At 41.1% G+C, this 14059-nt stretch overlaps 1 pseudogene; it reads right to left on the reverse strand.

Moving 5' to 3' along the window:
• Window positions 1-4536: 4536 nt before the first annotated feature.
• Window positions 4537-13186, reverse strand: LOC114091405 (uncharacterized protein NKAPD1 pseudogene; annotated as a pseudogene).
• Window positions 13187-14059: the final 873 nt, after the last annotated feature.

Raw genomic sequence — 14059 nt, forward strand, 5'->3', positions numbered from 1 at the left:
TCCCAGGGGCTCCACTGCTTCCAGCCAGCACTGCATTCCCAAGGCCAAAGATCTGGGGTAGGAGTAAATGCAGTTGTAAGACACTCTTGCAAAAGAGAGCTTTTTTTCTTTTCCTCCATTAGCAAAACTCTTTCTCCCAGGCTGAGAACCTGCCTCTCTGATCAGAGGCCACCCTAGGGCTGACACCTACATTCTTTTTCACCTTCTATGAGAGATATGACTGATAGTGAACAGACAGATAGGAGTAGTGGAAACATGAGGCTAAGGGAAGAGCCCACTGTGCTGACCTCTATATGCTTTCCTTCAAAAAAATAAAAAAGAGGAAGAAATTTACCTGCACCCTGCCTAGTATACATCCATAGGTCACATTCCTCAGCAGACAATCTATTATTTGCAGGACAAATGCAGGTCAAAATGCTGATAAGGCTGGCTGCAGTGGCACATGTCTGTAATCCCAGCTGCTCGGGACCCTGAGGCAGGAGAATCCAGTGTTTAAAACCAGCCTCAGCAAAATAGAGGCACTAAGCAACTCAGTGAGATTGTGTCTCTAAATAAAATACGAAATAGCCTGGGGAAGTGGCTCAGTGGTCAAGTGCCCTGAGTTCAATCCCTAGTGCAAATAAAATAAAATAAAAATGCTGATAAGAACACAAGTTACCCTGAAGGGGAGAAATTCTGTGACTTTTTCACAGACCATATTCTAGAACTCAGGGAGAGAAGGGTAATTGCCCCTAACCATGAAATCTATAAGAATAGGTTCCAATTAAAACCTGTCAACATGGGCTAAAGTGGACTAGAATTGTCATGCTCAATGGGAACTTGAAAGTCTAATGTCATTCTGTTGCAAGTCAAAAGAGGTGGACCTGGGTGGGACTTTCTGGAAACTTCCCTGGGACCCCCAATAAAACTGAATAGGGGGAGGAGGAGCGCATTATCCTTCTCCTGTGAGAGACCCACTCTCTCCCTTGAGAGTGTCCCCCCTTTCCCCTTTCCTATCCCTTCTGCTAAACTCATGTCTGTTACTCTGTGTGACATCTCTAAAATTTTTTTTGGCTTGATTACAAGAATTATGGTCAAGAATGAGCCCCCATGGCTGCCTCAGCTTCACAGCAAGCCTGTAACACATAGTGTTTCCCCAGGTCATCATGAATTACCATGATTATTTTTTGCTTACTTTCTCCATTCAGTCTTTCCGGGTCCTTTTTTTCTCCACCTCAGAATCTTGTTGATTAGAGGAAAAAATCCTGAGATAAACAATAGTTCTTTGGGTAAGCATATTCTAATAAGGACCAAAAGTCTCTTGATTGAAATTCAGTCATTAGGGAAAAGAATTGATGCTTTTATTCTTCATCTTTTAGGGAGATAAAGCTTAACCACCACAACTGAAAAACTGGTGAGGGCAACACCTTTGTAGAATCTGAAGGCCAGTGATCAGGAGATTTTTCGAACCTCAACACCTGTTAAAGAGACTTCTTTCTTTTTTTTTCCATTTACCCTTTCATCTTTATTTTTGAACCAACAGAATATCACAGGCCTCACTCAATGCTCAAATCAGCGATACCTGCTCCCCTCATCCCCCATCTCTCTGGATCAGGATGCCAAATCTAATGGCCTTTTTTTGCTCATGCTCTAAACATCAGTTTTCCTTACTCCTTAGATGTCTGCCTGATATTTATCCCTCTGAGATTTGCATCTAGAATGTATGCTACATAAGCAACTGCACAAACTGGTTCAAGACCAGAGGGGGAAAAATGTGTCTGTCACTTTTCAAGTCAAGCTACTGTGTAATCTAAGTAGCTGTTTTGCTTTTCTTGTACACAGGGATTCTGTTCTCTCAATAAGTTTCTCCCTAAATGCTAGAGAAAGGGGGTGACAGAGGGATAGAGGATCTGTAAAGCCAAGCTGCACCAGACCTCAAACATTTTGAGGATGCTCAAGAGATCTGTATTCTGTTTTGAAAACAATTCAGGCATTACCCCAAACCACAGGGACTTGGCTCTGCAAGAAGAGAAGCTGACATTGCAAGCCCTGGAGTTTCAGGGGATTTCCTACTTCCCACAAGATTTTCTCTTCTCTCCATATGTGAAACAATAGCACCTGGAAGGAAAACAAGTTCTGTTTTTCTTGAGAATCTTTTCCTGAATTCCACCCTCTCCCTGGACCTTATGGGCTTGCACATTCTTTAAATATATAGACTGGCTCTAATCTGAACCCAAAGTGCACTTGAGTCTCATAAAGATGTTCCATGTGCTCTTTCTTTAGGGTAATTATGGCTATTCCAGGAAAAAAGAAAAGAGAGAAAATGAGAGAAACTCCATTTTTTAAAAAATTCACTTTTTAAAAATTTCAATTTGTTATGTATGACAGTAGAATATATTACAATTCACATTACACATGTAGAACACAATTTTTCATATCTCTGGTTGTATACAAGGTAGAGTCACATAATTCATGCCTTCATGGGTGTACTTAGAGTAGTGATGTCCATCTCATTTCACCTCTTTCCTACCCCCATATTTCCTCTGTTCCCCTCCCTCCTCTTTGCCCTATCTAGAGTTCATCTAATTCTCCCATGCCCCCCTCAACTCATTATGAATCAGCATCCTTAAATCAGAGAAAATATTCCGTATTTGGTTTTTTGGGATTGGCTAACTTCACTTAACATTATATTCTCCAATTCAATCCATTTACCTGCAAAGTCCATGAATTTATTTTCTTTTAATGCTGAGTAATATTCCATTGTGTATATGTACCATATTTTCTTTATCCATTCATCCACTGAAGGGCATCTAGATTGGTTCCCACAGTTTAGCTATTGAGAATTGTGCTGCTATAAATATTGATGTGGTTATGTCCCTGTAGTATACTGTTTTTAAGTTCGTTGGGTATTGTCCAAGGGGTGGGTTAGCTGGGTCAAATGGTGGTTCCATTCCCATTTTTCTAAGGAATCTCCATACTGCTTTCCATATTGGCTATACCAATTTGCAGTTCCACCAGCAGTGTATCAGTGTACCTTTTCCCCCACATCCTCGTCAACACTTATTGTGATAACTTCCATTCTGACTGGAGTGAGATGAAATCTTAGAGTAGTTTTGATTTGCACTATTTTAAAACCAAGCATTTATTAGAAATTGTTCCATAAAAAGAACAAATTTTAGTAGTTAGAACTATAAAATACACTTCATAAAAGTCATCATAGTTGAATTCTATTGCTAATGCCTTAAATTGTCATGCTACCATGAAGTATTTCTCTGTTACACCTGGGGAAAGGCCAAGGAGATTAACTTCAGCTGCTTTAGAACTTATAACCAATTAATGGCAGAATTAAGACAAAAAATCTGAGTTTTTAAGCCTTTTACTTAGCTTATAAAATGACAATAAGGAAGAAAATGACAATATGCCACTTGACCTTTTCTCCCAGAATAAAAAAAAATTCACCTGTGTTCTGCCAGCATTCTTTCAGTGATATTTTGGTTTCTGAAGAAATAACATAGTAGGGATCACAGTATGGCAAAATAGATAATGTGGTCTCCACTTGGTGCTTTAACTCAAAGGCAGACTTAGAAGAAGTAGATATGTCCCTGAGAAGCCTGTTTCAGTTGGATTCAATTTAGTTTCAGGGATCATCTAAAACTTATTACTAGAATTAGAAATGAACAAGGAAGACAAAGGACTGGGAGTACAGCTCAGTGGTAGGGTGCTTGTCTAGCATGCACAAGACCTTGGGAATGATCCCCAGACTGGGGTGGGTGGGTGGGGGAAGATGACATTTAGACATTTAGATGGCTATTGCTAACTTGAATCCCTTTCAGAGCATTATTAGCATAACTAATTCCTAATTCTTTCCCATTTGGTAGATATTATGAGGACTAAAGAAATAATTTTGAACAAAAGTCTGTTCAGGCCATATGCAGCAATGGAAAACCATTTACTATCCAGTTACCATGTGTTAGGGGTATACCAAGTAAGTATAGCTATAGATCCCGTCTAGCAGGGAAATTTGACTAAGAAAACCCTAGACTCTTTTTTAACAGTTGTCTTTGGATATTAACATACAACAGTTTGTTCTTAATCCCATTTTTTTCTTTAAATAAACCAGACCACAATGTGTGTCAAAACCCAAGGATCAAAGCACCAAGGCTGAAGACAAATCAGTTAGGATACTTACTATATAAACAGAACATAGTGTTTGCTTTGTCAAACCATTCTACTTAACACCGCTTTCCAATCAATCCCTCTGGATCTCAGTCCTCAATTTTCCCAACTTCAACATTCCAATGTACCCAGGACATTATTGGATTCAGCTTTCTGGATCTTTTAATTTGCTATATATGTCCTCTACACTAAATGTGATTAATCGCAAAAAAAAAAAAAAAAGATCTCTTCAAGAAACCTTCATAAAAAAATACCAGATTCCCTATTAACAAGACAAAGAAATCAAGTTTAACATTAAGGCCAAAACAGATGACAATAGTCTGTCAAAACATACAGATGGCACAAGAAACCTCTGACCTCAGATCCCCTCTGCTGAAGGAGTCACTGGCAAAATTCCAAGGTGTAGTAGATATGTCTTTCCTCACTCTCCTTGAACTGCTGGATGCTGAAATCATCTGACTGGGAAGGGTCACTTTCTGCCCCTACAAATAAAGCAGATCTTTTTAAGAGACTTTTTTCTAGATTTTTTTTTCTTCTGCTTATGTAGATGTAATCTTTTCCTGGTACTAGAAGCCCTGGATTATTTTGAGAACTCCCTTGAGAAATCTGCTATTATATCTGTGGCTTCCTTCTTGCTTTTCTTCTGATTTTGTGTGTGTGTGTATGTGTGTGTGTGATCTTTTGTGAGATTTGCTTCTTTTTGTGAGATTTCTTTGACTTCTTTGCCGGGTTTCTGTTCTCGTGACTAAAATGCTCAGGGGTCACTCCAGATAAACTGGGCTGACTGGGCTGCAAGAAATAACCACACAAGAGACACAAATACCTTTTTCTTTGGGGTCGCTGTGATGGCTCCTCTGACCTTAAAGGTCCGCAGAAAGAGAGAGAGCTAGAGCACATGCTAACCCCTTTTTATTGAGGAGAAGCTATTCAAATGAGGCAAGGGGTCAGGTTTCAGGGGGCTGAGTATCTTCATGATGTCCACTGTCAGCAGGTTGACTGACACCTGGGTAGGCCACACCCAAGGGCACAGTAAGAGAAGGGGACACACACAGGCACTTCCATGGAAGATTCTATCCTAAACAGGGCAAGGGGTTATATTACAAAGGAACAGGTGAGCATAGCTCCACCCATGGGGCTGTAGCAAGACACACCCATGCACGAGACATTTCTGTGACTGAGTGCCTCAGCACCCAGCCGGGAGTGTGACCCAGTGACAAGGTTGGTCTCCCACACTTCTTATGTTTGCAGGGTTCACAAGTAGATGATTTTACCTGGGGAGATGTTTCTTTTCCCAATGGTAATATCTTGCTGATCACGGTCGGTTTCAAACTCTTCAGGGGACAACTCTTTAGAACCACTGTGACCCCATCTGTCTGGCGTGTTAGCTTCATAATCCAATAGCTTCTTGTTCCAGGATTTAGCCTTCAGAAAATCATCTTCCGGTGTCCCAGGATTTGATTCTTTGGCCTCCAGTAGTCTCTGACTTTCTTCATCAAAACCATCCCGATACATCCAACTTGAACTTCTGGGTGACATTTTCCTTTCCGTCCCCTGGTAAGCATTTTCCATCTGTCTTTCTAGTTCTCTTATTTCCCACTTACCTGACTCCTCCTGAATCTGATTGTGAACATCTGTATGCTAGATGACATTCCTCAGGAGGACTTTCCCCAGTGGAACCCAGGATATTCTTCACTCCCTCAATCCTGAGGAAATCAGGCATCTTGTTAGTGTGAGAAAAAGAATCACTCCATTACAAGATCTGCTCTGACCCAGGGAACCAAGGAGTCAGGAATCAAAGGCACCACTACAATTTCACCAGAGTCAATGCAGCCTTGTGTGGCAGGGATGGGGGGAGGAAGCTGAAACTCCATCTTTTTTGAGCTCATGAGTCTTCTGGTGAATTCATCTTTGGTTCTGTGCATTTAAATTAATATATTTTGTTCTGGATTGTTTTGTCTAACTGAAATTATTTTTTAGCTATATAACTTTTTTTTTGTCTTGCTGTTTTTCTACAGACACTGATTATTTTTGCATTAATGCTCAACATACTGGAAACTAAAAGACATCTTCTCTTTTGGAGAGTCCTGAGAAGAAAAATAAATAGTGGTGATGGTGGAAGTAAATCTGCTCCCACGTAGAATGAAAGACCAGCTGGACCTTTGCTGTCAGCATCCACCATGGCTGACAGACGTTAAACTCCAAATACCTCCCAATGGCTCTTCCCATGTCTGAGTCATACTGCAAAAATATGTGATAGGCGCTATTTTAATTTTAAAGGGTTAATTATGACAGCATATGTGATAAACATCTGTAACTCTTTTGTCTCCTACCTGTGGGGATTTATTATCTGGTAAAAGGGTATAAAATATGTGTTTCCAGTCTGTATTTACATATACTAGTTCATGCTTGTGTATTCTATATTGTGTCTACATATATGTTTTTGTCTATATATCATGTACATGGTACCAAAACTGGCTTATAGATAAATGAGCACTCATTTAAAAAAAATGAATCCAAATTGTCTTTTAGTTCACACAATTTAAATCGGTGTAAAAATGATAAGAGTAAATATGTCTTTAAAATTACTATTCAATACCTATTTCTAGACGGTCAATTGAAAGAGCATCACCTTCTATAAAAATGCTTAAAATATAATGTGAATTTCATATTAAAATTTTATATTTTTATAAAAATAGTTTTATATTTTCACAAAAATATTTTATATTTTTCTTCCACTGAAAAAAGATGATTTAAAATGTTAACTAGGCTTCTATGATATCTAGGTTTGTATGGGTAAACTAAAGTTAACTGTTACAAATGGGTAAATTAGGTTTAATATAAATGGGATTAATCTTCATTTATATGGTTATTCAAGGAGACATCTGAATAATTTACAATATTAAAATACTGAAATATCAACTGCTAAATATAAATTCAAGTACTCTTGGCTTGAATTTGAGTTCTATAAGACAACAGATATTTGGGTCTATTAAATGTGCTTTATGAATTGGTGATAAATGTAAGAACTTTTTAAGATTGTTTTGTTTCTGGATTTCACTAAAAGGAAAGTTATTAAGAGTTAAAGTTCTAACAGATGTAATTCTATATGGAAAAAATACAAAGGACTGAATCTCTGGAATAGGAAAAACTATAAAAGTAAAGTATTTAATCAAAATAAAAAGAATATATAAAAATTCATAATATATTCATATATTATAATTCATATATATATGTGTATATATTGATGTGTGTATATATATATATATATATATATATATCAGTGATACCCATCTTGGAGATCAGGAACAGGTCTTTATTCCCTCCCCAGTGTTGAAGATTAAACACCCAAGTAACACTGAAGCAAGTGTAGAAAGCAAGTTTTATTTAAGAAAGTGATAGAGACAGATTTCTCCAAAGAGAAGGGGCCCCAGAGCTGGATGTCCACAGGATAGGGTACATCTTGTTTTTTTATAGACCCAGAACCCTTCTTTTTAATTAATACCTTCTCTTTCTTCTCCACTTATATGCCTGGGAGCAGGGACCTGGAGGTTAATTGTTAGCAACACAGAGTGCCTAGGCACATGATTGCAGAGACTAACAGCCCATTATCCTCTGGTAACCAGCCCTCATCCTCTGTTGACCCCCATCATTTATTACACTGACTGCCTCAGTGTGCTGAGGAATATGACATATCTTGTCCACTTAGGCCAGGCGGCTCAGCAGGCAGATTACTTTCTGGCAATAAAAGCATGTGTGTGGGGGGGGTCAGTACAGTGGGTCCATTTTATAGTATTATTTTCCTAACCTCTTGTTCCCACTACTCTCATCTGTCTGACCCCTTAAAATACACACACACACTCACACACACATACACACACCTTCGTGATATGCAGTCGAGGGGGAGAAATAAAGAATGTCCATGCGCCTCTGCCTTTGTCGATGCTTTATTCACTCAAATAACTCAATAGAATTTCACCCTATAGAAAATGACAATCCTTAATGTAGGCACTGCAATGGACATAATCAATTCACAGCAAACAATTCTAGATTAATTCTAAGCACTGCAAACACACTTAATCATGACAGGCTCATGACAGACATTCCCTCTGCGTGCTAAGTCAAGTGTCAGATCAAAAGTCTCAAGCCTTAGGCTTTAATTCCCTAGATGCACACTCACTCAGACCACAGTGATCAGATCAGGAACCAAGGCAGGCTTCTCCTGGGGTGGAGCTGATGGATGGTTGAGGAGAGGGTCATAAGGAGAAGTTGTGGCTCTCACCTGGGTCAAGATGTGGCTGTAGAGTTTGAGAGTGGTGAGGAAGATACAGAAGATCGGGCAAACGATGAGAAGAGTAGGGATGTCAGCCAAGGTCCTCATCAGGCTCTCCAGCATGAGGGCATCCGTGTTGGCTGGATGAATGTCTGTCCATTTGCCCCATCATTTATACTAAATTTGGGGGCTTTTGACCACCCTTTCAATACTTATCAGCTGCCACTGGGTCTCTCAATGATGTAATTTACCCTGGGTTTAAAGAATCTTGTCTGGTGGTCCCCACCCTGGTTTTCTTGTCTTTCTCCCTTATTGGAGTGAGGACAACATGCCAAAGACTTCACTCTGAGCTTGTCAGGGTGGGGAGAAGTGACTTGTTTGTGTCTGAGGGACATACTGGAGGGCTCCATAGGTGTACCCGGTGAGACTGCAGGTTTTAAACTGAAGTTTTAAAATGGAGTTGCTTAGGCTCAGCCTAAGGCTAGCCTTACACCTCTCTCTCTCTCTCTCTCTCTCTCTCTGTCTCTGTCTCTGTCTCTCTCTCTCACACACACACACACACACACACACACATACACACATAAAATCTATTATTTCTGAAATGGGGATTTTAAAGTATTTCTGGAAAGGGAAACCTAATTTATTTAAAGGTTGACAATGTGGAAGATAAAAACATTTTGCCACTTTTTCCACCAAAAAGAAAGTTAGGAGTTCTCTTACCCTTTCTGTTTAATGCATGTTTCAAATATAATGTTGAATAATGTTAACTGACATTCAGACAGACACAGTGTTATGGCTTAGAAATTAGAGGTCACCCAAAAGCTCATGTATGAGCTTCATGTATGAAAGAAAGTTTCTTAACCCAACAGGTGCATTAATCCCCATAGGCAGGTGGGGTGTGGGTGGAGGAGTTGGGTAGATGAGGACATTCCCTTGGGGTATATATTTTGTCCTTGAAGGAATCTGTCTCTCTCTCTGCTTCCTGGTACCATGTTCCCAGATGCTTTCCTCAGCCATACTCTTCTGCTATTATGTTCTACCACACCTTAAACCCTGAGCAATGGAACTGGCTGCCTATGAACTGAGACCTCTGAAACCAACTTTTTTTTCTATATCCCCATTTCTTCCTTTTGAAATGGAAATGATTACTATGTATCTTTATATGTGGGCTATATGTAACTTGCTTTTGATATTACAGGGGCCCTTGCTGAGAGTTTGTCTTGAGTCAGAGGAAACTTTGGACTTGAACCTTTAGACAATCATGGAAGTGTTAAGACTCTGTGAACTCTTGGAAATGAATTAAATGTATTTTTTATTGTGAGATGAGCATGAGCTTTTGAGGACCAGGGAAAAAATAACACAGTTTAGATATTAGGTTCTTCCTAAAAGCTCATGTGAGACAATGCAAGAAAGTTTAGTGGTGAACTGATCAGGTTATGAGAGCCTTAACCTAATCAGTGCATTAATTCCCCCCCCCCATAGGGTTTAACTGGGTGGTGGTTGTAGGAATGTGGGGTGTGGCTGGATGAGGGGGGTCTGTCACAGGAAACCAGGGAGCTGAAACTACAAACCTGGCTCTCGTGTTCCAATGAAAGAAAATTTAAACTCAGACACCAACAGCCATGCAAGAGAATTTTATTATAAGTGATGGTAGAGTAGAGGTGAGGAAAAAATGAAGAGAATGCAAAGTGAGGCTCAAGCAGAGAGCACTCTCCAGACAGCATGGGCCACCTCCAAGCAGAGAATGACAAAGGAGACAATGCTGCCACCAACTTTATTCCTGTTTCACGGTTGGCTTGAAAACAAATGTCCTCCTTCAGTAACCTTCATCAATCAGGTATTCAACTCCTCCTTTATGTTGGGTGGTGAAGGTTTGGACCTTAGTTGGTCCTCTCCAGAACTGTCATGGTATCCATTATTGAGGCGGGGGCTTCATCTACCAGTCAATCCTTGTTCATGTGGGCATTGGGGTTAGTGGCCAGTCAGAGGCTACCTTACTGCACCTGCACCACTAAAGAATCCTCCCCCACTTCTGAGCTGGTAAGAGATACTGGGGCTCAGGAGATAACTAGGCTCAGGCCTAAGACCTGATCCCACCCTGTCCCAAGCAGGAACACTAAGCAGGACTCACACTGGGCTGATGCTCCGCCTCAGCACAGTTCTAAGTGCACCTGACCATGGAGCCATCCTCCTGTCCACAGGCCACATCCATTCTGAGAAACACAGGGCAGAGAAGAACACCGCAAATGGATATGTGCCCTACTTTGCACCTGACACAATGAGACTTTGAGGCAATTGCCCTTGGTGGGAGATACTGAAGGAACTCAGATGCCGGAGGTATTTACAGTCCTCACTCATGCAGATCCAACAGGTGTCCTCAATCTTAATTTCCTGTTTTATTTTGACCCCCTAAGTTCTTCTTTCTTGAGGTATTCCCCTCATTATCTCTTCTATTTTAAATTGTTTATCCTCAAGGTTTATGTACTAATGTTTTCCCATAGGTTAGCTGCTAAAATTATTTACTCATGTTCCTTGGCAGTAACTTAAAAAAAAAAAAACGTTAAGAGTAACTTCAAGTAAACCTGTGACCTTGCTATGCATTTCACGGTTCATCACTAACTGCTACCAAACAGGTAAGTCAATGGGAACATGCTCTTGGGGGATACAGTTTGTTCCTGAGGGAAGCTGATTTCTCTGGTTTCTGGTGCCATGTCCCCAGCTGCTTTTCTCAGCCACACTCTTCCACCATGATGTCCTGCCTTACTTGGAGCTCCAAGGAATGGAGTCGGCTGTCTATGGACCAAGACCTCTGAAATTATGAGCCCGAAAATGAACTTTTCCTCTTCTAATTTTTCTTATCAGAACAATTTTTTTTGGCTGCTTTTATCAAAGCCAGAAAAAAAAGCCATCAAAAACACTCAGGAAACAATAGATGAGAAGTTTGTAGAATGATATATATTTTTTTAAAGGCAAAAGTCAGCTTAAGAAATAAAACACTATAACAATGGTGTGTTAAGAGGCAAGACTCACTTGAGATAAGGCTCCTCCTCTCATTCTACTTTATCTTAAGATGGCTTCAAAGTAGGGTAAAATTAAGGTCATTTCAACTTATGTTCAAAAGAAAGCTTATTGTGACCTCAAAATAAAAAGACAAAACTTTATTTAGTTTTGGGTAAATAATAAAATATATTTAAAGGTTGCAATTTAAGGGTTGCAAAAGAGTAAAATTCGTGATTGACTTGCTTAACTTATGGGACTTTTTAGAGGCAAAGTAGATATCAAAAATTCATAAATGTTATAAGAGTTGTGTTTCTTGGTTCAAAGTTATTATATGAACCAAATGTTTTTGCTCTTGTTAATTTCATTCCCTTGTAAAACTTTATTACTGTTGCCTGTGTTTGTTGAAAGTACTACTTCTAACAGAACAATCTGAGGTAATTAGCTATTATCCCTAGGACAGACAGGATATGACTCCCAGTACTAATACTGACCCCCAATTAAATGGAAGGGTTGACACAGCAATATTATAAAAATTAAAATTAAAACCCATTAATACCACTTTATGGCTGATGAAACTAGCCTGCTAGATATTTAAAATCAAAACTTGGAGAACAAAGCCAAGAAAATATAAAGATCTAAGAAAAAACCAGCCAACACATTAGCCATTGCCCTCTAAGGTCAGCCAAGGCCCAGGGAATGATGTCAGGGCCCTTCTGAGGGGCATGGGACTCTAGTGAGTCACCCGACCTCCTGACCATGAGGATCATGAAGATCCCAGAGAACAGGAAGCCAACCAGTGCACATTCTACAAAGAGGAGGGTCATTGGAGATGGCAATGTCCCTGATGCCTCTAAGAGAAGCCACATGTGGTTAGCAAGACCATGACTCATCCTGGCAGATGGCACAACTGGTAGAAGAAAGCTAAAGAAGCTAAGAGGCTGCTCACAAGTTCTCAAGAGAGACCCTGAGGAATCTCAGCTGACCTTAACAGTACATAGGAAATGGTTAATTTTTGACCAACTTGGTCTTACACACTTGGCAAGAAAGTATGCTCAAAGCACAGCCATACACAAATATAAGGAAAATGGCTGTTTTACTGTAAGTTGAGACATTCATCTGTGTCAGCCCCACCAAAAGGAAATGAAATAATGCCAGATGGCTATAAAGAAAGTGTTCTTATACAGAAGTACTTATCACAGAGGACTTTGCCGGAGTCACTGGTTTGTCCTGAGTCAATGTGAGCCTGGACTCATAGACCTACAAACCTTCCTAACCTCCTACATTGGCGGACTTTATCTATTTTTCACTTGTGGGATAATCTGGCCCCAATAATCATCTCTCAGATTTGTCTAAAAGACATAATGTGGCATTTGAAAGCCCTAACTAATATAACTGAGAAAGCCCAAAATTGTGCAGATAAATGGATCCCTCTACTAAACACAGAAGAAATGCTAATGGGAAAAAAAAAGCCTATTTTATGAAAATCAGATGGCACTAGATATTTTAACTGTAGCTGAAGGGGGGGGCACTTTTGCCATTATAACAATTAAATATTATATATTTCTAACAACTTCGCTAATGTTTCTAAAGCATTCGTTGGCCTACATTCACAAATTAATGCCATGTTGGACCCCCACCACAGGCAGGGACCTAGAAGAAGTTGTCCTAGTGTGTCCAAGCCTCCACTAACTATAATTAATTACATCCTCTTAAGAAAAATTACCTTTTCTGGACCATGTCTTCATTATATCTTGCAACCATGTCTCCAGAACCCTCCCTTTTCACCAAAACTTGTCACAACCCCCAGTCGCCCTGGTGGCCGAATATCAAGACCTCAGAATGAAAACTTGATGGCCCTTCAAAAAACATGAGCCGGTTAAGAACACAGGGAATTGCAGCAAAACCCAGGAGGACTAATTTTCTCGAATAAAATCTGACTCTGTGAGCACCATATCCTCTGCTCCTCCAAAGTACTTGGAGTTGCCTCGCCCTCTGTCACCTCCCCTCTCACTCTAGTAAACTTTTGCCTGAAACTCTTGTTTCGCTGGATTCTTCCCCAGGGAAGCGACACCGCAGGGCTGCAGCGGGGGCAGGTCCCCGCCCTGAAGCAGGACAACCTCACTTCCCATCCGCCCGGTACCCCAGGTGGAGCCCACTGCAGAGAACCCCTCCTCCAAGGGGAAGCACCCCAGGGCCCGGCTCCTATCCTGGGCCGCGCACCTAAGCATCTCGGCGACCCTGGCGGCCCCTGGGTTCTTGATTTTATTCCCCAAATCATCCTCTTCAGCCTCCCTTCCCCGCCTCCTGGTCTTTCCTTCTCCTTGCAGGGCGGATCAGATCGCCCGCGGCCTCGCGGTGCCTAGGGGTCTGCGGAGCGGGCGGTGAGTGGGGACAGGGACGCGGGAGCCACAGCAGAGGTGACGCGGGGACAGAGTCGGGCCACGGGGCTTTGCGGGGCGGGCGGCGCAGAGTCCCAGGCAGCGGCTCCGCAGTTGTTCAGTAGCTACAACACCGTGGTGCCAAGTTTGGTTTTTGCGGTGTAGACACCGCGGGCTGGATGGCAGTGACATACAGCCCTGGGGCGGTGGTGCCCGAGCGCCCCCTGGATCTCCGTGCTGGGCAGCCGCCCTGCTG

This window comes from Marmota flaviventris, chromosome 8, assembly GCF_047511675.1.
Source record: "Marmota flaviventris isolate mMarFla1 chromosome 8, mMarFla1.hap1, whole genome shotgun sequence".
Taxonomy (NCBI): Eukaryota; Metazoa; Chordata; class Mammalia; order Rodentia; family Sciuridae; genus Marmota; species Marmota flaviventris.